The 21,996-nt window shown below is 49.6% G+C and overlaps 1 protein-coding gene and 1 long non-coding RNA gene across 28 annotated transcripts in view; one reads left to right on the plus strand and one right to left on the minus strand.

Moving 5' to 3' along the window:
- The window catches only part of KCNMA1 (potassium calcium-activated channel subfamily M alpha 1), a 722,512-nt gene that overhangs the window by 140,935 nt on the left and 559,581 nt on the right, over positions 1-21,996 (plus strand). The gene's annotated exons all lie outside the window — the stretch shown is intronic.
- On the minus strand, positions 11,194-16,742 carry LOC105870117 (uncharacterized). The gene is made up of 3 exons (XR_001153461.3): positions 16,699-16,742; positions 11,649-11,747; positions 11,194-11,279 (listed from the first exon to the last, which is right to left on the minus strand). It is a non-coding gene; the product is annotated as an uncharacterized LOC105870117 (long non-coding RNA).

The following is a 21,996-nucleotide window of genomic DNA, read 5'->3' on the forward strand; positions in this document are numbered from 1 at the left end:
CATGAATTGTTCCAGTGTGGAGACAAGCTTTGCCTGTCATTGCACCAGATTCTTAAATGAGGAAAATGGGCAAACAGCTTTTCCTTCCCCATGCACTCCCATTATTTCCGCGACAGCATCCAATGACCACACATCTGTCATCAGCAAGGCCTGGTGCTGGCCAGCATGGGCTGCTGGAAGGCTGCTGTCCTCCCCTGAGGGTGCTGAGGGCCCAGCGAGGCGTCTGCAGGGCAGAGATAGAGCAGGAGATCTGGGGAAGAGAGCCCTTCCGCCCCTTCCGCCCTGGTATTGACTGTCAGGAGGCAACAGCTCTGGTTCCTGGGACCAGAGGTGCACTCTTTCCTCCCCGTCTGCCTCAGTGAGCCCCGTGTCCACGAGGTGAGAGCCATGTCACACCTCCTCATCAGGGCGGTGATGAACAGGGACGTAGGAAGATGCATCGGGCTCTGCTGTGGCATTTCTGTTCGCTGGGATGTCTTTCCCCTGTAAGAGTTGAAGAGAATGGAGCAAGGGGGAAGGAAGGGTCAGAGCAGAGAGATTTCTGATATGCTGCTAGCGGCGCTGCCAATTAAAAAGAAATTAAAACAGAAATCTCTGCTGGCTACTGGAGTGAAAAAGTCTCCTCTCCTGGCCCCTCTGAACCCTTGAACAAATTAATTGGATGGATGTTGCCTGGGTACCAGTCCAGTTCTTAGATACCAGTTCCTCTTCCATAGTAGGCACAGGACAACAAGGGGTGTGTGTGTGTGTGTGAGAGAGAGAGAGAGAGAGAGAGAGAGAGAGAGAGAGAGAGAGAGAGAGAGAGAGAGAGAGAGAGGAAAGGGAGAGGAAAGAGGGAGGGAGGGAAGGAGAGCTAGTGGAGCATGGGATAGGTGGGGCAGTTCAGAATTGACACCATGCTGCATGACACTTGAGCATTTTGGCGTAGAGGGGGCAAAAGCTGTTGGAATTCCATTTTGAAGGTAATAAAAAGACTGGGAAAGAGATCTCTAGCCCAGAGGAGAGCAGAGGGAGGCTGCGAAGGATGCTCGGCCCCCAGTCCCTCTTGTTCTCTGCAGACTGCCCAGCCTCAGGAGGGCCACAGTGAACTGTGAGGAAAACCATATGACTGGCAGGGGTTGCTGGCAGGGAGAGTGAATGGTCCCAAGTGGCTGCATGGTGCTATGAGTTGGCAGAGAAATGGACGGGATGACCTTGCCCTATGCCATGTCATTCATTTGTCCAGAAGCGTTGCCTCTGCTATGTGGGAAGGAGCCAGAAGGAGGAGGTCACCTCCCTTCCTGGACCAAGTGATCCAGGGGGTCACCTGGGTTCCTCCCTGATCTTGGGATGTCTTAAGCCTGTTGTTCCCACAACTCCTCTTTCCTTTTTGTAGATTGTCTTTAAGAACTTTGAAAACAGCATCTGTAACCTCTCGCCCTGGGATCCGGCATGAGTGGCTTGTTGTGGTCAGGGCAGGTGTGTGGGCATTGAGCAGGGCACCATGTGACCTCTGCTTCTGGCTTCCTCAGCCAGCTGCCGCTCTGTCCCAGGGACAGTGGTGGCCTCCCTGGAAGCGGTTTCCTTCAATCACTGAGCCATAAATAATTAAACTGCAGGGCTATCAAATATTTAATCTGCCTGATGAATGAACGCTTGCAGGTTCTTATGAATTCTTTGCTTTGATTAAATAAAATTGAAGGATGGGAACTGTCTACGCAGCACTTTAGCAAAAGGATACTCAGGGCAATTACTTTGTGTCAGAGATCTGGTCCCGGGTCCCGTGAAACCATCACTGACTGTCTGCCCTTCAGTTTTGGATGGTGCTCTGACCTTCATTTTTTCTTACGTGTGAAACAGGAATAATAATAATAATAATGCCACCTCACTTACAGGATTAATGTCTGAGATTTATAGCAAATGCCTAGTACCTGGCCTAGTACCCTACTAGTAGGGTCTAAGCAATTGTTAATATCATCACTTCATTTCTCAAAACAATGTTAGGTCATTAAATATGAAATGTCTGATTTTGAATCAAAAGTCTATTACATCTCAAACAAGAAGCAGTGAAATTAATGAAAGTATGCACCTAAACTGTAGACACAGTTTTGCCATCTTAATGGTAGTTTGTTTATGCCAGTAACGAAGAAGCCTGAAGAATGAATGGCAATGAGATTGCAAAAGACGTTTTCCACAGCTTGTTGAGAATTGAATATTTTTCCTTTCAAGAAGTGGTGCAAACCCTGGAAGAGGTGGTAGTCAGTTGGTGCAGGGTCTGGTGAATATGGCGGACCACAGAGAGTTTCCAAGTCCAGCCTCTGTAGTTTGAGCAGCGTTGTTTGTATGACATGTGGTCGAGCGTTGTCTTGCAAGAGGACTGACCTGTCTCTATCGACCAGTCTTGGCTGCTTAATCTCAAGCATCCTCTTCCTTTCGTCCAGTTGGTTGCAGTAGACATCCACTGTAATCGACTGACCAGGATTCATGAAGCTGTAGTGGATAATACTAATACCAGTGCTGGGCCACCAGACAACATTAGCTTTTTTATTTATGAATGTTTGGTTTTGGACTATCTTTCAGCACTTCAGCTTTATCCAACCATTGTGAACGCTTGCGATTATAAAAAAATATCCATTTTTCATAACATGTAACAATACGGTGTAGAAATGGTTCACCTTTATGTCATGACAGCAAAGAAAGGCAAACTTTGACATTATTTCTCTTCTGACACTCGTTTAATTCATGTGGAACCCATCTATCCAGCTTCTTTACCTTGCTAATTTGTTTCAAATGGTCCAATATTGTTGGAATAGTAATGTCAAACCTTACTGCTAATTCACGTGTAGGTTGAGATGGATTCGCTTCCACTACAGCTTTCAGCTCATTATCCACCTTGGCCTCAGGTTGTCCATGTGGCTTATGTTCAAGGTTAAAATCACCAAAACGGAACTTCTCACACCATCAATGTACTGTGCATTCATTACCGCATCCTTTCCAAACCCTTCCTTGATATTTTGAGCTGTCTGTGCAGCATTGGTTCCATGACATAACTCATATTTGAAAATAACATGAATTTTTGACTTATCCCCTGGTTTCACAGAAATTGCTCTAAAAATTTTTTTTGAAAGTTAATCACAACCCATTTGAAAGAATGAGGATGTACCCTTACAATAAAAGTAAAATAAGAAGTGTCAAATTTTCAAAAAATTTTGAAAGATAATCACAAGCCAAACCATGCCTTTGCAAGAATGAGGATGTACCCACACAATAAAAACAAAACAAGAGGTGTCAAATGTTGGAGATATCAACTGTCAAACTTATACTTAAGGAAATTGGACATTTCATACTTAATAACCTAATAGCATGATTGAAGTGAGCATCTCATTGGATTTGGAAAGGCATGATTTTGAAGCAGGATTAAATCTATGTAGGCTGTGGCAGGCATTTCCTTGGAGTTATCAGCTGGCCAGTCCGTTAACAAATTCACTTGTTCATTTAGTCATTAATTCAAGGCTGTTGGGTCTATTCTTCAGTTAGATGCAAGAGGTACAAGTGGTTGGTCCCTTCCCTTGAGGAAAAGATGCTTGCATTGGAGAAATAACACGTACACACTCTGCATGTGTGTGTGAGTGTTTGTCATACAGGGAGCAAAAAGGTGCATGAGAGCTGGCTGGGATTGCTGGGGTTCAGACTCCAGGGAGGGCTTTGCTGGGCAAGCTATGGCTCTAGCACCCTGGAAGATCCTGTTGCAGTCCCTATGGTTTCAAAAGAATTCCGAGAGGGGAGGCATAGCCTAGTCTCCAAATGTGCAGCACCTTCTGGGCAAGCTCGGACTTCAAGGATATAATTGTAAATAAAATGTCTGCTTCCCCAGGCATGCATTTGCTGGATTTTCTGCTCCAGGAGAGAGGGGCTACTTCCCTTTTTGGCTGGGTGCTTTAATAGTACAGTAAAAGCAAGCTGGCTCCTGTCTGACTACCTTGACACAGCTGGAAGACGATGAACTCTACTGCAATTTAGGAGGAGGTGGTGAGGGTCCGGCACACGGCCGGTTCAGACCAGAGTTTTATGCCTGGGGTTTGCCTGCTGGAGCCCTGGGTCACTGTGCCAGACTCAAGTGCAGGTCGGAAACTGGAACTGGATCCCTACAGCCAGATGGAAGGCGGGCAGGGCCGGCTCTTGTCACTGGCCTGAAGCCAGTCCAGGTCTGGTGGCAAGTGAGGGACACATCCTGATGTCTGAGTGCCTTGCGATTTATTAGCTGGTGACTCAGTGATGCAGGGGACAGTTGACATACATTGGCGTCCCAGTTGGAGAGGCCAGTGGGTCCTGAGGGAGGTACATCCAGCTCTTGTCTTGGTTGCAGGCCGAGGTGCCCATGGGACCATTCTCCTCTTTAACCTATTCAGTCAGTCGATGAGCAGTATTTCCTGAGAATAGCAAGTACTGAAGCATTCTCTAGGCTTGGCTCTGTAGGAGGCTCAAGGAATTACAAGGCAAGGACCCCCCTCCCCTGCCTAGGGGGCTCACAGTCCAATTGAGGGAAGCAAGAGAAACAGATGCACGTGAAAGGTTAAACAACTTGTCCTAGCCTGCAAGGCAAGACCGTGGGGAACAATTTGGAAAATGTCACAAGGCAGCATCTTCTTCGTGCTGCAAGGATGTAGGAAGAATGACCAGCTGGGGCATGGGACCTGGGTGCGGGCTTCTGGGGCCTGGTTACGAACTATGGCATCTCGGCCTCCGTGCTTTGCCTGTCTAAGTTCTGGTCTCTATGTCTCTCAAGTGGGCATGGTAATACCTATCCCCCAGAGACACTGTAAGGATTTAGTGGGATAATGTGTACAAAGGACATAGAAAATTGCTCGACACAGGGAAACTCTCACTGTGATAGTTAATTTATTGTTGTTGGCTGCAGGGGTCAGAAGGTCCTTGGGGACCCTCAGCATAGTCTTGCCTTGCCCATCTTTTGAATAAGATAAGGATGGGGACTATGTGAAGAGGAAGATGGGTGCCCCCTGCCCACCCCCAACAGGGTTGGAGTGGATTTTATCACACATCTGTGTTTGCCTAGCACTGGCCTGGTCCCTGGCAGCAGAGAGCTAATGCCTGCCTCCTTGGTCAGTGTCTGAGTCTCCTTGTTTCATCAGCTTCTCTCTGTGAAAAGAGATAAATGATCTCTGTCTCTTTCCACATTCCAACAAGTATGAATAATATCTGTGGATATACTTTTCTACTTCTTAATACCCTCCCACTGCTATGGAAGTCCTATGGGCCTGTCGTAAATTATCTGCAAGGAACAGAAGAGTGGAAAGAAGCAGAAATAAAACCTTCCATAATCACAACAGAAACATCTACTACTATTCATGTTTTGTTTTGTTTTTCTCCCAACAACATTACTGTGCATTTTTCTTTATAATGCTGAGATTCTAGAGCATGTGCAATTTAGTGTTCTGCTTTCCTCTTTAACATCATATCACCAGCATTTCCAAGTGTCATGGGGACTGTGTGAACATATTTTTAAATGACTGCTATCTTATCATGTGGATGCTCACCCCTTATGTTTGGTGTTTAGTTTTCCCCCTTCTTTTGCTATTATAAATAGCATTGTTCTGAATATCTTTCTGCAGATATATATATATATATATATATATATATATATATATATATATACGTATATATATATATTACCACGTTTGTTCATTTATTTAAGAAACTTTGAGTATCTGCAATATGCAAGACAGTGTTCTTTTAGTCTTGAGAGGGAAAGGGCTGATAGATGCCGTTTGGCATTGAGAATGGTACGGAAAGAAACCTCATTCTTAGGAGGAAACCATCTGAAATAGCAAAAAAGTCACATATATGAAATATTTAACACGCACAGTTTTATGATGTTGTTATCTATAGTAACTATATCTGGCCTGTATTAGGACTGTAGGCAAGTTCATTGTTCTGGGCCTCAGTTTCCACGTGTGTAGTCACTAGATGGTTTCTAAGCTGCCTCCTGTCTCCAGCAGTCTGTGGTTCTAAGTGCAAATGTGAGAACCCATCCATCCAAGGACCCATCCATCCTCATGAATCACTAGAGCTGTTTGTGTTTGGAGCTTTCTTGACGCACAGATGATCTTGTTGATGGGCTTGGACACAGTCTGTTCCCAGCCCCTCTCAGTCATGATCACAGTGTTCGTTTGCTCAGCTCTTCTTTTTCGTAAATAGTTCAGGGGTAGCCTGTAGCCCAGCTCTGCTGGGAACTAGCACAGACATAATAGAGTTTTATAAAACTGTGAGTAGAGAAACTAAGAAGTATAGACTCTTTCCCGCATCCTGACACACTGAGAGAGAAGTCCCCTGTAAAAGTCAAGCAGAGTAAGTCTTGGGCCCCAGGAGGAATTCTTACGGCATGGGCCCATAATAAACTCAGAGGACGTATTGTCCTGAGAAGTAGTAAAGGCAGAGAGTAGAAAAGACTTCAGAAACTGCCATAGAATTAAAGGCTAGAGTGTTCCTGGTACCTGTAGGGTATTTTAACTAGGTGATTTTGAGTGGCTGTGCCCAGGATCCACAGATCCTAGATAACGGCACCGAAATTTATGAGGCATTGTTCTCGGTTTATGAATAACATGATTGGGACCACCTCTCACATTTAACCAGGGACTGAAGGACCAGCTGATTTCCTAAAAATAGCAGCTTCATGCTGGGGGTATGTCTTTGGCTTGGCTGGCTCAAAGAACTGAATTTTAACAATCACACAGAAGGAACCGGGCTCGGGGAATTGGTCAGTATTCAGCTCACCCTTGAACAACCAGAGGACATAGCGCTGAAAGTGTACAACAAGGGATGTGGTTGAGTGAGAGTGTCATCTTCCTAGGTCACAAATAACAAAGTGCCACCCCCCGAACTCCTTACTCATAACAGACATTCTTAATCCACCAGGACACTCTTTCCAGCTAAGCCAAGATGCAAGCTCAGAATCCTTCTTAACACAGTAATCCAAGTAGCCAGTACCAAACAAATGGAGTTCTTTTGCTCCTGGAGTAAAGCTTCCTTGTCATCCCTAGGTATAGATGCATTCTTTCACCTGTGGACAACACCATGTGGGAAAAAAGTAAGTCACCATATAAAAAGTTCCTTGGTAAGCAAAGACATATGGTGGCCTGATAAATTGCCTTTCCCTATTCTAGGGATCTTTGTCCAAGGAACTGGGCGTCATCCTGAGTCAGACTGGCGAGTGTGGGAAAACACAGTGTTCTTTTTACTATCAGCCACCAGAGTCTCCATTGGTTCGTGTTATGATAACGAGCTGCATGGTAGGCACTTCCCGGAGGGCTTGTCCCTGTGTTTTGTCATGCTTTCCATGGCATCTCCTCTGGGATCCACAAGGGTGGCATGGCACAGATGGTGGCAGCGCAGGAAGAGAAAGGACCTGCAGGAGGTGACAAGTCATGCAGCAAGGAGCTTTTCCCGGAAGCCAGGTGTCCTGCCTCCAGATGCAGGAGACCATTTGTTTTTTCTTTTGAAAAAATTTTTTCGCTTGTCAAGTTTGTGCCAGTGTGAGTTCTTGGAGGGTGGGGGTCATGCCTTGTTTATTTCTGTGTTTTTGCTTTTCCTCTCCAACCTCAAGTGCTATGATGACCACACAGGAAGTACTCAGGAAAATCTTTATGGCATATATGTCAGCATAGGACGCATTCATTCATCCATTCGAGTAAGAGACGGGGGAGGGGTGCCCCCACCTCTCTTCCATGCTGGCCTTTCCCAGTCCCCACTGGGACTGTGCCCTGGGCTTTAATCACCAGAGCAGAGTTCTGGCTGTGAGGCCGCCCTGGACACACACACCTGAGCAGCAGATAATGACATTATCAGTTCACTAGAGACATTTTCTTCCCCACAAAGAGGCTAGTCATTACATCCTTATTTGCAGCCCATGACAGCAGGAGCCAAAAGCTTCTGACCAGCCTGGGGTTAGAGCTGCATGGGTCCTGAATGCAGGGACCTGTGCTGAAGGCCTTCTAGGATGGGGGCCCTGCCTGAGCTGCAAAGGGAGGAGGGTTTGGGGAACAGGAGCCCCCATGCAGGGCAGGGCAGCAGGAGAGGGAGGCTGGCACAGGACTGGAGTGGGGCTCCCAGGAGCAGGACGTGGATTGGATTTAGCACCTTCAGGAGGGCTGGGAGGCCAAACGGCCCAGCTCCCCAGTCGCTTTCTGGGGCCATCTTTGTTTTCTGATTTATAATGCGTCCCCTTTGGGGATGGCCTTTTGACATGTGCTAATTATAAATTGTCCTTTGGTGCATTCCGAGAGTTCTAATAATTAGAATTTCTAATTTGAGTCCTCTGAGCTGCTCCCAGCCGCCTTATCCTGTGAGAGGAGCGCTTGACTCATTTGCTCTGCTGCTCAAAGTCACTGCAGGAGGCCGGTAGCATGTGGCCTGGAGAAGGCTCCAGAATTGGGGGTGGGGGTAGGGGTGGGAGGGGAACTTCACCTCACAACCCAGGGCAGATATCCTGGGAGACCTTTCTCTTTGTGGTTTGTTCATTTTCAAAGAGGAAGATTTTCAAGTGAAACCCACAGGGCAAGGTGGTCTATGGTTCTAGCCCAGCCAGATCCTCATTGTGTGACCCTAACCAAGGAACTGTTTGGACCTCAGTTTCCTTGCCAAAAGTCCAAGGGAATCAGATCTGTGATTGCCAAGGGCCCTTCCAGTTCTGAGATTGAATCTATGAAATGTCATGGTGTGTTTTGGGTCAAAGTCCTCAGATCATGCTTAGACCCCACCAGAGCTAGCTCCAGGAATACAACTTGATATTAAGTGACTTTGTTCAAGGCCAAGATAAGAGCCCAAGCCCTGTGTTTTTTCTACGCGACCTCGTTGTCTTGCTTAACCTCCCCTGGCCTTGGTTCCTTCATCTGTAAAATGGGAATGATATACCTGGAGATGGTATGGGGGAGAGCTCTGTGTGAAGTGCAAACCACTAAGCTTGCATAAGGATCTTCATTTCACTTCCAGTCTTTGGAAGAGGCACATTACAATCTCTTCACTGCCTCGTTCAGCACAAAAACCACAATCCTAAAGCATCTTTATGACCACGCAGCAGTTTGGCGCCTGGGTTTGTAGTGGGGAGAAGATGGCCACTCCAGCTCTAACTCTGAAGACTCACCTGCCTTGCTGGGGGAGTTGTCCTGGTAGCCAGGGACATGAGTCTTGAGAAGCCACCAGGCCATCCACCCTTCCCTCTCATCCACTCTCATAATGGCGAGCGTGCTTAGCATGGCGCAGGGTGTCCTACGGGTACACAATGCGTGCACTCCCGTTATCTCATTTACAGGTGCGGGGTGGGGGGAGGGGGAGAAGGCCAGGCAGTTAGCAAGTAAGAGGAGTCGGGACAGAAACTGGAGCTCTAGCTCCAAGAAGCAGCCGAGCAGCCCCCCCACATCACCCACTGGGGTCATCCCACTCTGTCCGGGGCTTCTCCCCTCTGGGCCCATGCAATAAGGCCATCAGCCCTTGCCACCCTGGGTCTGCAAGCTCTAGGACTTGGAAGGAGAATGTTGATACTAGACAGCTTCTTAGAGGTCAGCTAGGCTGAGTGTTTCAGTTAACTGGGGAAGGGATCAGGGCTGGCATGGCGAGCACTTCCCAAGACCACACAGCTTGTGAAGGTAGCCCGGGATGAACCCGCCCGCTCTCCTGACAGGGCCCAGTGTCCTTTCTCCTACTCGCTGTCACCCTTCTTTCCTGGAACTTCCCCCAGGGGGTCACATGCTGGTGAAAGAGAGCTTCAGCTGTTTTGTTTGGCTGGTCTAGTCTTTACGAGAGAGAGAGAGAAAGAACTTAACGCCTCTGGACAGGACGTGCACTACACCCCATGTGAGTTTACTTGGGCTGCTATGACAAAGTGCCACCGATGGGGTGGCTCACACAGTGGAAATTTATTTTCTCAGAGTTCTAGAGGGTGTCTGTCTGAGATCAAGGTACCCGCAGCATTGATTTCTTCTGAGGCCTCTCTCTTCTTGGCTTGTAGATGACCATCTTCCCCCTGCGTCTTCATGTCATCGTCCCTCTGTGCATGTCTGTGTCCTCATCTCTTCTTGTAAGGACATCGGTCCTATTGGGTTAGGGCCTACCCCAATGACCTTATGCTAACCTTATCATCTCTTTTAAGACCCTGTCTCTAAATCCAGCCACATTCTGGGGTCTTGGGGGTTAGGACTTCAAGATAGGAATTTTGCGGGGACACAAGTCAGCCCATCATACTCCCTGTCACATTACCTTGTGTCTGACTTACATGTTTTTGCTGTCTGGCCCTTGTAGGCATTTGAGTTTTCACCCCATCTTCTGTTGGAAGGCTTGGGGGTGAATGACCAGGGAAGACTGTGGGACCCTGAAATGGAGTGAATGTCCCAGGGGCATTAGAGAGAGGGGACCAGGGGGACTGCCCATGCCCAGTGCCCACTGTCATCCTGGTGACTGCTCCAAGGACGGGGAGCCGTGGCCCTGGGTGAGGGTGAGGAGGGTCGGATCCAGAACGCAGCCAGGCTGAGGAGGCAGCTGGCAGCCCTTCTAGGGGGTGTAGCCGATTAGAATAATTATATTAACCGGCCCTCAAAGAGACATATTTATAGACACGGCAGCGACACGTTATTAAGGATCTAATTTGGAGCTGGACTGAGGGAATCTTATTTTTAGGCCCAGAGGAGAGCCTTGTAGGCAGGTGACCGGGAGGTCTCCGGTGGCTTTGTGTTCATTCTGTTGAGTCAGAGACGGTCAAGGTCGGATGCAACTAGAAAGGTCTCGACACCCCGTCCTTCCACCTGGTGCTGTGTCGCTGCTCCAGTGTCTGGCCCCTGCTTACAGGCCCCCGGTTGTTTCCACCTAAGCGCATCCCTCCTGTGGCGTGAGAGGTTCTAGTGAAAAGCAAGAGGGAGTTTTCTTCTTCCTGTGTCTTCCCTCTGCTGGTTCTGAGTCTGCCCACGGAAACGGAGAGAATACGTCCAGCCACCGGCAGCGCTTCTGACCTTGAGGGAAGTCTGAAGCTCTTCTTGGCCGTCACCGTTTCAGGCTGAGACCCCAGCTCACCTTTCAGCAGCACCTCGAGGAAGAGGCTTGCAGGAGCCTTCACCACCCTGTTTCTTGAGGGGCGTGGATGTTCAGTTCTGGGGTCCAGGAGCTCCTCCAGTGCCCCATGCCCATCCTGGCGAGAGCTGCAACTCTGGGTCCAGATGGATGTTGGCTCATTGAAGTCAGCTGGCCACTGGGGACACAGGCTGTGTCTAAAAAGAACTCACTCGAGGCATCTGCACCTGGGGGCGGGGAGGAGAAAGGTGGAGGCTGAGGATTAGTTAGAGGGGGCTTGCCCACGTGGGGGTCAGCACTTAGCCCAGGAGGTGGCCAGGTCAGGCCACGGTGAGGGGGGCTAGGCCAGAGCACCCCAGAGGGTGGCCCTTCTGGGAAGCCTCACCCTGCCCGGCCCCAGTGTGGGGAGTGTCTCCAGCCCCAGCCGTGGGTGCCTGTAACAGGCTGGGCCTGGGGTGCATCTGTGCCAGGCCGTGTCCCCTCGCTCACAGGGAGCACACCGTCAGTGTCACACCGCGTGGGTTAAGTGCACTTGGGACCCATCGGGAGACCTTGAGCAAGTGTGTTCGTGTCTCTGATCCTTGGGTTGTACCTACCTGCTTTATTGTACAGGGTGGAATGGGCTGATGCCTGTGAACAAACACAGCTCCAGTGTTCTCCACAGATGTCAGGGATGAAAGATTGGGAAGCTGTCTCTGCAGGCACAGATAATTATATTATAGTGCCAAAAAACAACAGAACAAAAAGAAATAAGTTACTTTTTAGATGTGGGAAAATAAGACTCTAGATGTTTCATAGGAGCTGTCATGGTCGGGTTGGGCTAATTATCCAAACACCTGCTTCCTTCTGCTTCCTTTTAAAGTTCTCTGTTTTCTATTAAAGGCGACAAAACAAACAATGTGGGTATGTGTGGTGTGTGGGTGTGTACGGGGTGCGTATGTGTATGTGTGATATATGCATGTGGTGCGTGTAATGGCTGTGTAGTGTGTGCATGTGTGATGTATGTGTAGGATGTGTATTGTGTGTGCAGGTGTGGTGTGTGTATTTGTGATGCGTATGTGCGTAGTATGTGCATGTGGGATATGTATGTGGTGTGAACATGTGTGGTATTTGTGTGCAGTATATGTGTATGTGTGTGTAGTGTGTACATGTGTGAAGTGTGTGTGGTGTGTATGTGTGTGCAGTGTATGTACCTGTGTGTGGTTAGTGTATGTGTGTATAGTGTATCTGTGTGTGATGTGAATGTGGTATGTGTGTACATGTGTGTGCAGTGTGTGGATTTGTGTAGTGTGTGGTATGTGTGTGTGGTCTATCTGTATATGTGAGTGTGATGTGTATATGTGTAATGTGTATATGGTGTGTATGTGTATGGGTGCGGTGTGTGTTTATGTATGGTGCATGTGCATGTATGTGTATAGTGTGTATAAATGTATGATGGATATGACATGTGTGTGGTGCATGTGTGTGTATGTGTGATGTGTATAGTATGTGTATATGTGATGTGTATACCATGTGTAATATATATGTGGTATGTGTAGTGTGTGTATATGTGTGCTGTGTGTATGTACATGTGTGTGTGATGTGTGTGTAGCATGTGACATATATGGTCTATCTTCTGGAAGAGCCGGGGTGCTTCTCCGGGGCAGGACACCCTCTAGCGCACCCCACTGCCTGCTGCGGCTGCCCCTCCCTTCCTCGGCTGTCATAGCTGTGCTTAGATTACCTCAACGAACAAAGTGGGAGAATCTCAATTTCAGGGGAAAACAAATAGAATTTGTGCTTCTCAAGTAGTTTTGGTGGCTCTTCTAGAGAAACCCTGGTCACTTGAAAGAAGATGAGCGTTTCCCAAGTTAGAGCCCAGCAAGCTGGCAGATCCTGCGCACGGGCTTTTAGAATGATGAAATGACTTGTTCGGTATGATCAGGATTATGGTCGAGAGGCTTCTTTCCACTCTTCTGCCCAGTCTGCAGCTAAAAATAGGATTCAGGGATGAGATTTTTCTTTTTCTTCTTCACCAAAGCGCAGCCCCTGTGAGAGCAGGCGTGGGCAGCAGGGGACCCCTGTCCAGAGACTTCGAGTGGGCACCGAGCCTCTCAGCAGCTCTGGGGGCCCAGGGTGAGGTGTGTGGCGCTTGGTTTATGTTTCTGGGGTACAGCTCTTCTGCAGACCCGCCGTTCCTTCAGACGAAAACCCCACTGCGGCGCCACGCCACATCTTCCCTGTGCAGCTCGCAGTGGGGACCTTTCCCGACAGGGTTCTGGGCGCCCCTCCTCCGTTTGCACAGCCAGGACCCACCCTAGTCTCCATGGTGCCACGGCACGGTGTAGGCGTTTCACAATCCTGTGTGGGACAGATGGATGCATTTCCACTTCTCAGGCCCTCCCCAGCACTGGCATGGGGAGCAGAAAATTCCACCTGCTTCTCTTCCCTGGACCAATGGAGAAGAGGGCCCTGAAGTTTATGCCTCAGCCCCACATCCCTCCCAAAGCAGCTCAGAGTAGGGGGCCTGGGGCACAAGGAGCCGCCCGACCTGGCCTCCTTGCTCACCACGGCTGGAGGCATGAACAGAATCTTGGCAGCATCATTATTCATCAGCTATTAGCTGATTAAAATTAAAAAAAAAAAAAACCCTGACTCCCTGGGCAGCCTACTCCTTGCTGCAGTTGAAAAAAAAAAAAAAAAACAAAAACGAAGGCACTATCAGCTACTTCTTGGCCTCTGTGGCCCTGTTTTTGGCCTCAAACCCATTGGGAATAGGTATCTTCCCCCCAGCCATCAGTGGAAGACCCATTAACAAATTAAAATTCCCTCCCGAGTCTGAGTGGCTTTGGTTTCCGGGTTTCTAAATGACCTTAATTTTAATTACCACTGCCACGCAGGTTGGGAAGAAGCCACCATCACTGAATCTCTTAGTCCTTGCTGAGGCAGCCAAGTGCTGAGGTTTCCACAGTTTGGCCAAGCTTCTGGGCTTCTGGGTGATACTTATAAACCCCTGGGAACTTTTCCATGACCTCCAGAAACTTGTTCCAGGCCCTAAAGAGTCTCCTCTGGTGACTGTTATATTCAGGAGCCCTTGTCAAGATAGATTTCTTGATGAGACAGTTCTGGAGCGGCCACCTAGGCTGTATTATCCTAGAGTGGCCAGGAAAGCTGTCCAGAGCTCTGTTGCTCCCCACCTCATCCGTAAGGAGGACGTCCTGCCCAGAAATCCTCCTTCTCCCATAAACTGGAAGGACAGGCTTCTGATTTCCACAGTTGGGGATTGGGATGGCCTTGTGGATCTTTAGCTGTGTCTAGCTAAGTTATCTAATACGGATCAATGGAGGACAAGCCTCCAAAGACAGTGGGCGGAGAGCACACAGGCCTGGCAGGCAGGTCCTACGACAGAGAGCAAGGTGCACGGCCCGAGCAAAGGAGAGCCTGCACCGGGGCAGGTTGGGAGCTCGGCCCATTGGCTGTAAGGTGCTTGGGCGAAGGGGTCAGGCAGGGGAAATGGATTGCGCTGTGTTGACTTGTCTGTGGAATTCACTGTTCTCTGTTTTAATCGTGAGCCTCTTTGTTCACTCAGAAGAGCAAGATAAATCAGTGTGCCAAGACCAGGTTGGGCTAAGTCTCACTATTAATAATAAGAAGGAGAAGAAACGTGTTGGGCACTCACTAGGTGCCAGGAACTGGGAACTTGACTCGATGAGGAAGGGACTGTTACCATCTCCATTTTCTTGATGAGGAAGGCGAGGCACTGTGTTAGTTGGCTAGACCTGCTGTAACAAAGTACTTGGGACCAGGTGTCTTACACAACAGAAATTTATTTCCTTACAGTTCTAGAGGCTAGAAGTCCAAGGTCAAGGGGCTGTCAGGGAAGGATCTGTTCCAGGCCTCTCTCCTTGGCTTGTAGAAGGCTACCACCTTCTCTGTGTGTCTTCCCGTCATCTTCCTTCTATACATGTCTGTGTCCTAATTTCCTCTTCTCACAAGGACACCAGTCATATTGGATTAGGGCCCACCCTACTGACCTCATTTTAATTTTATCACCTCTTTAAAGATCCTGTCTCCAGATACAGTCATATTCTGAGGTTCTGGGGGTTAGGACTTCAACATGAACTTTTGGGGGGACATAAGTTAATAGCAAAGACAAGCGAAGTCACTTGTCTGCAGTCACGCGGGTACAGGATTAGAAGCCAGGCAGTCTGACTCCAGAATCCCCTGGTTCTAACTCTATTGAGAAACAAAAAAAAAAAAAAAAAAAAAAAAAGAGAAGAAGAAGAAGTGGCAAAGCAGGGTTATGCAAATTGTCATCTATTTAAAACGTTTACATGAATTAAATAAATGAGCTCTTCTAAAAAGAAAAAAATCAAATGCAATCTGATTGTGCTATTCAGAAGATAATTACTTAATATGTAACCTTAACATTAATTCCTAGTGTACTACCAGGATGAGATCTGGTAACAGGATAAAAGTGTAAACTTGATGGTGTCATCTTTTCCCCATTTCATGAGCAGATCTCTGTAAATGTGTACATAACCTCATCAGGGATAGCTTCAAGGTCAAAATTCGAGGCGTCTGTGAATACAGAACTTGGTGAGTGGCCTGTTGTGCCGCCCTGTCCCCTTGGGACAGCCTTTCCCAAACTTCTGGACTCCCTGCACTCCGGTCCCTCTTACCACTGTCCTGTTTTCTTTCCTAAGTCAGGAACATTGGGAACTAACCTTCACTTTGCCAGGCAGCAGCGCCGAGCGTGGGAAGGCCCACACACCTCGAGCTCACTTTCCCTATGGGCCCACGAGGTGTTGGAATAAGAGGTTGCATTTATGGTGGGCTGGCAGCTCCAAATGTCCACGCACTGGAGTCTGTGGCCGAGTGTTAAAACAAACTAGATTGTGATGTCTGGGACCCTGTTGGACCACCCCACCCGCACTCGTAACCCCCTTGGGGTCTTCTAGTCCCCTGGCATTACCTCTGCTGAACGCTGCTCAGCCGACATTAATGCAGATGAACTGCTTCAGAGATGGACTTTCCACTGCGAAAATTTGCAGTCGGGAGAGAGGATGGGGAAAGCGGAGTTATTTGGTGTCCTGCCAACAGTGTGGCAATACAGCCATGGATTAAGATGAAAACTGACACACTCACTGGGCTTAAGCATCTGAGAAGCAACTGGAATGTAAGATTTTTAAAAACAGGTGCCAAGAGCCATGGGAAGTGATGGCGTATGTCTCATGGAGGTGGCAATAGCTTTAAAACAAGGTGCCCTTCACGGTCTGGCCTAGAGGTCACCTTGAGATCATGGGACAGGCTCTGGTGTTCTTCTAGTTGGATTTTCCCTGGCACAGGGTCCTTTCTTTTTTTTTTCCCTCTCTATTTTTTTCTTCCTTTTTCTCTCCTCTTCCTTTCGTCTCCCTCCCCTTTCTTCCTCTCTCCTCCCTCCTCCCCTTCCTTTCTTCTCTCTTCTTTCTTCAACTCCTGTTTATGTGATTGAGGTCCACTTTCTCCAGGGCTTTCAAATCAAAGGTGATAACTTGCCTCCCCGGTGGGCACTGCCATTCCACGTGACAAAACAGGCAAGCCCTCGGTGCTGTGAGTGGGCATCAAAGTGGACAGAAACCTCTCGTGGGGCAGGCTTATTTGCTCACGTCCTCCTGCCCCTCTTACCTTCCTGGCCCGTCACTATCTTGCTAGAGCTGGATTCATCTGTCTTTTGCATCCCTCTTTCTATGGCTATTGGAGCCTTCAAACGCCTCGAGTTCCTTTCTTGGAATTTATCACAATGTAACATATACGTCATAACATATAACGTTTGTTAGTGTGCTCCATTGGCCTCCATCTCTCACTGGAGTATAGATTCTTTGAGGACAGGCAACTTGTCTGCCTTTTACCATTGCACTCCCAGAGCTTAGCATAGCACGTGGCATGCAGGAGGTTCTCAAGGCATGCCTGTTGAACAAGTGAGTGAACGAGCAAGCTCATTTGGGCTTTCTAACCTCCCTGAGGAGGTAGGTGGTGGCTATGTAAGTCTCTCTTTGGAGCTGGAGAAACAGCTAGCAAGCAGATGACGCAGACCTCGGCTCTCCTAGCACAATGTGTTCAGCTCAAGAGGACCGCAGGGATATTCCTTGCTCCCCTGCCCATGAGTAGCTTACTACCTAGTCAAGGAGACCAGGTGAAGGAGGGGTGTGGTGGGCCCGTGCTAGGCAGTGTGGAGAGTGAGGAGTGAGGTCAGCCAGGTTGCAGATGGGCAGAGAGACTGGGCAGGGACAGGCGGGTGCAGCCCGGGACCACCCGACCCACCTTTACCTCCACTTTCAGCTCTTGGTGCTCCTGCCAAGGGTGTGCTCCTGCCGGGCTTCCCTCTCCTGCCAAGGTGGATTTGGATATGTCTTTTTCCTGTTAGCATCCCATGGATGACTGCCCAACCCCAGGGGGTGCTATACATCTAGACCACAGTGTGGGCAGCACCCTCTGTAGCTGTGCATTGGAGTAACCTTGGGCTGAAGGATGGAACTGGGAATCTGGCTTGGACTGGTCCACCCTTTTAATATAATGAATGAGGGAAGAGAATATAGCTAGGAAGAATCCACCACTGGACAGTTATTGTTTGTTTGTTTTATGTTGGGGGAGGGAGCCCACACTCGTTAGATGACTGCCATTTGCCAGGTGCCAACAAGGTGCTTTGTAGGTGTTGCCTTATTTAATTTTCCCTGTAGCCCTCTGAGGCTGGCACTGTGATTATGCCCATTTTCCAGATGAGAAAACTGAGGTTTAGTCTGTTTAAGTGGCTCACCCAAGGTGGGCACAGCTAGTCGGAAGCAGGGTCCAGATTCGAACTCAGTCTTCCCTAGCTCCCAAACTCCAGGTGTTTCCAGAATACCACGATGCCTTCTAAGAACTGGGAAAGCCAAGCAGCTCCAGAGATGGGAGGTGCCACCTGGTGCCAGAAAGGAAGGCTGAGTGAGGGCGCATTTCTGTTTGGATTAAAATGCCCTCATAGCTGCAGGCTGCCTGGTTCCCATGGGTCTGGGGCTTTCAGCTTTGCCCTTAGCTGAATCCAGCCTCAATTGCCCTTCCCAACGCCCAGGGAAGGGCAAGCAGTTTGCCATCGTCTCCCTTGGAAAGCAGCTGTGGACCGCACAGGAGCCTGGCTTATGCAGAGGTCTGGGTGGAGGCCGAGAAGGACCTGGGCCTGGCCTTCTCAGAACCTACATGTCTGAACTACTGTGCGTGTGCGTGTTCCATTTTGGGGGTGTGCTCACGTCTCTCGTCTGTTTTTGGGTTAGAATTTGTGCTGTGTCCTTTGTTCCCTACCCAAGTTGATTTACACACAACCCCAGTCCTGTGTAGGAGACAGGCAATTGGCAGCCTCAGCCCCTGGAGCTAACGGAGGGAAGCAATGAATTTGATGAACCGAGTTTAGCACTAGTGTAGACATTTTCTGTCTCAGCTCTGTGATGTGATTTTCTCCCACGGCAGGTTTGTCTTCTCAATGCTGTCCAACTCCGACCATCGTCAGACGGCCTTTCCCTTCCTGTCCTCACCAGTCTGGGCTGGCTGGGTTGGCTGGTGGGCTCATCCTGGGCCTGCCTCTCGCTGGCTGTGCGACTGTCACCCACTCCCTTCCCCTCTCCGAGCTGAGGAAGCCTCATTCCTCGGATGGGAATTCAGTGGTGATACTGGAATTGCCAGAACGCTCCAGCTGACGTAGCATGACTCAGATCCATGCTTCTCCGTTAGTAAGAGGCTGTGGCTTTTTTTAACTTTTTTTTTTTTTTTAATTGAGAGACATTAGGTTTAAAATGAAGCCCTTTTCCTGGCTGCAGTGTGTCCTTCAAGGATCATCTCTCCCTCTGCCTCTCTGCGCTCTAAATGGCTCCAAGAAAGGGGAAGAGAAGCAGCCTGGTAGAAAGTGGGATTATTTACTCAGAAAGCCCCCCCCCCCCCACACACACACACTTTCCTGAGGCCTTGCAGATGAAGGATCTGACTTGCACGTTCCAGATCCCAGCAGAGAAAAACAAAACTCCCACCCGTCCCATAGCCCAGATGAGGAAACTCTAGTGCCCAGAGAGGTCAAGCCATTCCCACAAAGCCACACAGCAATTTGATGGTGACGGCTAGACCAGAACTCAGGGGTTTTGACTCCTGATCCAGTACGTCTCACACTCTAATGTGCACAAGAACTCTCCTGAGGGTCTTGTGAAAATGCAGATTCAGAAGGTCTGGGGTGGGGCCCGAGGTTCGTATTACTGACAAGGGCCCTGGTGACGCTGCTAGTCTGGGCGAGGGGCTCCCTAAAGCGGGGAGTCTGGGGCGTCTGCACCCCAATCCAGGAGGGAGTAGCCCGTGACCCTGTGAAACTGTACACCTCCTGTTATTGATTTGCATGTCATCTCCTTTTCCTTGTGCCCCCAAGGCCTGGGGTCCCCCCCCCCGCCCCCCGAGTCCCCATGCTTCCCAGGCCTATTGTCTCTGGTTTCATCTTGTTCAGTCCCTCAGTGCGTGGTGCATCTCCGCTGGCTTCTGCGAGGCCCGGGCGAACAAGCCTACTGTTCTGGGCTCACAGCTCCGCTCCACGGAGACCCGAGTGCCTGAATTAACTCGCTCCTGGAGCAATAAACCACCCTGAGTGCTAACCTAGTTTGTATTTTTAGAGCGTGCTCCATCAATTACTTAACTTGCAGAGCGGCTCCTCTCTGCTCTTCGGGGAGGTGCCGCCAAAGAACGTTCTTCCTCCGGCTTTCTGGAGCTGCCTCTCTCCTAGGTCCCACCCCCCGTGAGGCCAGAGTCCCTGTTCCTCGGCACTGGGTCCTTACTGTTAGGATGGAGACATTACTCGCCCCATCTTATAGAAGCGGAGGGAACACTGGGGCCCAGAGAGGGCGACAGATCAGGCTTGGGCAGCACAGTGAGACAGTGCCAAAACCCGAGTACCTTCCAGGCCGCGCAGGGCCGGGGGGGGGCTCTCGCAGAGCCACTGTTTGGCAAGATGGTGGTGTGAAGGGGAGTGGGCCGTAGTTCCTGTCACCTCAGGTAGAATTGAGCTCCTGGCTCTGGCTTTCACTTAAAGTCCAGCCGGAAATCCCGCATGCTCGGGAATGCGGCCCAGGCCACTCTAGCCAGTGGTTTCTGCTACCTCTTCCCCACCCTAGGGGGACCTTTGGCTCTGTCCCCAGACAAGTCACCAAGTGACTAGGTTTGAGTTTTGTCACACTTTCTCCACCTCTGGCGGAGGCGTTGTCAGCAACACTCTGCCCAGAGGCTGGCGAGAGGCGGACTGGTTCCCAGGCAGGGATGGGCGGGAGAGGGCCTCTCTGGAGGGGGGTGAGACAGCCCTGCTTGGACTCTCAGGGTGATAGGGACAGTGGCCAGCACCTCTGGACCAAGCTGTGCTCAGGCACCTAAGGCCCAGGGATGGGACAGCTTCCTTCGTGAGCACCATGCTGTGGGTGGACAGGGCTCGGGGGAGTGAGCAAGACACTGTCCCTTTCTCAGGGACTTTGGAGTCTTCCTAGAAAGCTCCTGTGTCTATCGGTGAAGGCAAAAGCTAAAAACATCAGGCAGTATGTGAGTGTACGTGTGAGAGCGTGTGTGTCTCTGTGGGTATGCCCACGTGGGTAGAGGTATGTAAGGGTCCCCGTGAGCACCTGGGCATATATGGGTGTATGTATATGTGCATGTTTACATGTCTGTGGGCATGTGTGCTTTTGTATGTCTATTTGTGTTTATGTGTGTAAATATGTCTGTGAGAGTGGTTTTGTGTGTTAGTGTGTATGCATGTGTGCTGATGTGTGCATTTATGTGTCTCCTGTGTGCATATGTGTGTATGTGTTTAAATGCCTGTGGGTACTGTGGGTATGTGTGTGCTAACAAGATCTAGACAGCGTGTGTCTTTGGTGCCACAGGGCTGGCTCTCCTGCTGCCTGGGTCTTTTTTGTGGGGAGCATTTAATAGCTAGCACAAGACTCCACATAGGAACTCTGGCAACATTCTCCAGGGCTGCCATGGGATCTGAACAAGAGCACGATTTGATGGACGGCTGGTTAGGGCCTCACATTTGTTTTCCTCTTCCACAAAAGGACAGTAAATGGTTTAACTGGGCGGCAATTGCGAGGCTTTTCATTTTTCCTGGAGTGGAACCGGACAGGACGGGGCTGTTGTACTCGCGGGCAACGTGGGTTTTGCTAGGCCCTCCATCTCCTTGCCTTTCCTAGGGGTTTGTGTCTTCAGCTGAGACTGGCCTTTCCTGGGAGCTCCCAGGCTTCCAAATGCCATGCTGGAGGGAGGCTGGCCCAGCAGGGACCCAGAGGAAACCAGAGCTCATGCCAAGAAGTCCAGTAGTGGAGTTTACATGGGAGCTACTTGTAAAGGTGTCAGAAAGACCAGGCAGGAAAGAGGGAGGTGACCCAGAGGATAACAGCAGCCCTAGGGCAGGAGGGAGAAGGGAGGAGCCGGTTTTCTAGAGCCCACCATCCAGCAGAACCTAGACGATGCTGGAACTTCAGAAAGCCTGTTGGGTGGGGTAGGACCACAGAGGAAAGGATTTTGGGAGGACAGGACACCCGGAAGTGATCGAGCCACTGTGGAAACACCATCCAATGCAGAAAGACAGGGAAATGCCTGGCTTCTCCTGCATGTCTACCCTGAACAGATCCACCCGGAAGGAAGAGGGCAAGGGAGCTGTAGTGGAGGGGTAGGGACTGGGTCTGAGAGCAGCAGGCAAATGCCCCGAGAGCCTTTAAGTGAGACTCTTGTTCTGGGGCCTGTGGATGAACATCAGGGAGTCCGTGCCCCTCTGGGAAAGGCTGGCGTGTTCCGTCTCCATGTATGCACATGCATTTCTCTAGGAAGAGAGTGGGTATTTTTCTTCAGGTTCTCGGGTTGGTCTGTGCCACCAAAAGATTCAACATAACTGATAATCCCACCACCTCCTCTCACGCCTGGGAAATCTGAGAGTGC

The sequence above is a fragment of the Microcebus murinus genome, chromosome 14, assembly GCF_040939455.1.
Source record: "Microcebus murinus isolate Inina chromosome 14, M.murinus_Inina_mat1.0, whole genome shotgun sequence".
Taxonomy (NCBI): Eukaryota; Metazoa; Chordata; class Mammalia; order Primates; family Cheirogaleidae; genus Microcebus; species Microcebus murinus.